This window comes from Balearica regulorum, chromosome 14, assembly GCF_011004875.1.
Source record: "Balearica regulorum gibbericeps isolate bBalReg1 chromosome 14, bBalReg1.pri, whole genome shotgun sequence".
In the NCBI taxonomy this organism is placed as follows: domain Eukaryota; kingdom Metazoa; phylum Chordata; class Aves; order Gruiformes; family Gruidae; genus Balearica; species Balearica regulorum.
The window spans coordinates 8,152,960-8,156,628 of record NC_046197.1 but is presented as its reverse complement, the minus strand read 5'-3'; positions in this window follow the sequence as shown (position 1 = coordinate 8,156,628).

Below are 3,669 nucleotides of genomic sequence, written 5' to 3'. Positions count from 1 at the left end.
AGAACAGCTCAAGGTGTCAAAGAAATCACTGAAAGTCATGTAGGGTTAAAGGGACTTCAAAGGATTTGTCTATCCACAGGTGCTCTCAATTTTCAAACAGGGAGTATTTGTATTGGACATCACCTGGAAAAAAACTCTGGACAAATCAAAAAGATAGAAACTGCACAGGGTTCTAACAATACTTTATTAATATTTCTTACCTTGATTCTACTATAAAAGTTCTTGTTATTTTGTTCAATGGTCAAAGAAAGAAATGTGCATTTGTTCCAATTGTGTTATTAACAATCAAATGTTTACATGATATAAAACATCAATAACGGGATTTTTTTTTTTTTTTTTAAATGCAGTAAGGATTGCTGAAATAAGCCTGATTCCGAACTGGTATAACTTGGCATGGTTTCACTGAAAGGTTAGGAGCTGCACTGATTTGCAGCACTTGAAATTGACCCAAAATAATGTTAAGAAATCCCATGAAAGGGAGCTGCAGTCCCATCACGTTTTCATAATCCTTTCATAGAAAAAAAGAATGATGAATTCTGATTTTTCTTTAATTTATTTTCATCTCCTTTGAGATAATATTTATAAAGAACAAGACATAAGAGAAAAAGGAAATAGAAACTATTTTTTATGTACTTTAGCTGGATAGTTATGACACTAACGTTTTTTGTTGAAAGTTACCATGGAAGTACAACCAGACTAATAACAAGCAATTTCTGGGCAGGATCTAGAAATGCAGATGTGAGATATCAGGGAGTTTTTAAGGTCTAAAGCTGAATAGACAGAAAGATGCACGTACCCTTCAAACTAAATGCAAGCCTCCACCTCCAGGGAACTTCCTGGAAGCAAGTCTGATAGCTAGTTAGGGAAAAAGCTGCTTTTGTCAGCTGATTCTACCGAACGCCATAGTAAACTGTGTAGAACTTTTCCAGACGCAAAGTACTGTCAGCATATACAGAGTTTAAAGATAATAATATTTTAATTTGTCACTCTCAACACAATCGCAGGATTTCTTTCCATAGTCATCTATTATTTTATTGTATATTCACCCTTCATCTCCATAATCCTTCTTAAGAATGTAATTAGGAAAGAGAGACCTAATCAAATCAAACCCAAGCCAGCTTTGTTGCAGGTGTAATGAACACTGGTGGGAGTCACAAGCACACAAAGAAGTTCTACATGCAGCCAAATAAAAATTAAGGACTCCTATTTTGAAATTAATTTTAGTACATTAAAATTAAATTAATTTTAACAGAAACATGAAATGCTGCATTGATTCAGGAAATTCAGGCTCTTCTGCTTTATCTAAACAAACATCTTAGTCACTGTGAGAAAATATTTAGGGGCTGATTAATTGACTCCAGTAAGTTGTCAACTGCTTTATTGGCACTGTAACAATTTTAACTAACTGATGACTTAGCTCCAGCTGGTTTTCTCCTCCTATTTCAAGAGGAGTATATAGCTTTCACTAGTGTGGTAGCTGGACTGAACATGTGAGATCACTTTTTGTACTCCCCGTTCTTTGACTATGAAGAATTTAGATGGGGACAATTTAAGTAGACTTGAGTCAGTAATAACTATTTGCACAGAGATGTTATGTTTGCAGTTTGCTTCTCCGGACTGGCTACAGGCTGGCACACTTGGATGTATTTGTAAGTGCACTGAATTCTTTCTTCATTGTGTTTTGAAACTAAAATTGTGACAATTTTTCCCCTTTTCAGCCTTTATATACTATTTTTTAAAAAATTAAAATACAGACACTGGGCAAGTATTTTATAATTTGTAAATACATCTTATTTACAAAAAGCAAATTGTGCTATAGGGACCCAGAGGTTATTTTTCAGTATAACTATACTCATTCTTGCTTCACTGACTGATTTTCTATTTTGAGTACATTAATATCTATAAAGAATTCTTAGAGTATTTTAAAATTGGTTTGTGCACAAAATGAAAATGTTTAAAAGCTATGGAAAACCAAGTGACACTGAAGAAGCTAAATCTTGTTTCTGATCTTTGTTTAAAAGAATTCTAAATATGAATTTTAGAGCAGATGCAGAGAGTTACTAAATAGTCACTATTTCCTTGGAGTGTAGTATTTCAATGTATCAAATAGTGGTAACTTCCTGACTAGGAAGCTCTATCAACATCTTAAAAATGTACTCACAGCTCTTGGTATTTAACAGTATATTTCAACATGACCCCCAAAGACTGCTTACCTTTTTTCAAAAGTTCTCCACATCTGTTTGAATGGTAGGAAGGGAATATGTATTTTTCCTATTAAATGCTTTGTAGAGACACAGGTGTAATCAGTAATAATGTTAATATAATGTCAAGTTATATCTTAGAATAAATGCAATTACTTACAATTAATGTCAGTTCTTAACAATCCTGGTTATGGTCAAACACTGACTAAACAAGCAATACAATAATAAGAGAAGAAAAACAGAAAAGGGTTTTTATATATATGAATATATTTATGTATGCATATATATATGTATTTCTGTAGAAAATATATATTTCTCTATTTAATACAAATTTAAATGAAGTTAGAGGATATGTGTTTCTTCCAGTATTGTTGACTGTATTGCAATAGGAAGAGCAGGAGCTAAAGTTGCTGTAAGATAGGAACGTGTAAGTGCAAAACAGGACGGGCAGTTACTTTGAGCTATCTCACTCTGGTAATACATTACTCAACATTCACCTAACTTTCTCTGTACCCTGGTAGAAAGGATGGTCTGGTTTTAACGCACAAACCCCTCAAAAAGGACAGCGTGTAGCTTAAATTCATCTTTAGCATGTTCTGCTTGATCAGAAATGCAAGCAATAGAACAACTAAGGACACAATTACAGAATTATATCATAGTACAGTAGAAACTTCAGTTACATATTAGTCTTTATTATTATTGATCTGGGTTCCCCCCCCGTATTTTTTCATAATTTCTAAACCAAATAAAAATCCAGCAGTTCTAAGATACGGAAACTATGCAGTCACACACTAGATCATCCACCACTGTGTTCAGAGGATACTCCTCACTAGAAGATAAATCAAGAGTTGGATAAACCCCAGAAATGTGAAGATGAAAGTCCTCAACACTTTTTATACAGCATACTGTCCGATGTTTTGGTATTTTGATGCATCCTGTCATGTTACTAACTCAATGACTTTCTCTTATATGTATGCAAACAAAATTCAGAGGTGACTGTCATTGCTTAGTTCATTACGTTCTTGTTTCAGTTCGTGACAAGAGCAGCATTCCTTATCTGCCTCCTTTAAAGAAGTCATTCTTGCAGGATTTTCCTCTGATCAGTAAGCAATCAGAGCCTTTCAACTCTGCATAAATGCTGTCCATCACCTGGCTTTATGGAGAAACCTGTGAAGAAAAAAGTCCTTATCCACAGGCAGAATTGGTAGAGACTTGGGGAGTAAACTATTCTTTTCTGCATCACTACTTCAACATCATCACCACTCACCCATGGCTGGAGTGGTGCTTGTGTACAAAGAATAAAGATCCGCAGTTCATTCCCAGACAGCAGTTTGATACAAGTGATAGCAATTGAGCATCAGTGAAGTATATTGGAAGTTCATGACAAAGCACGAATGAGACTCAACCATGCTTTCTGAGATACAAGTCTTAAAACAGAAAGTTTGATCAAGAGAAACAAAGGAATCCA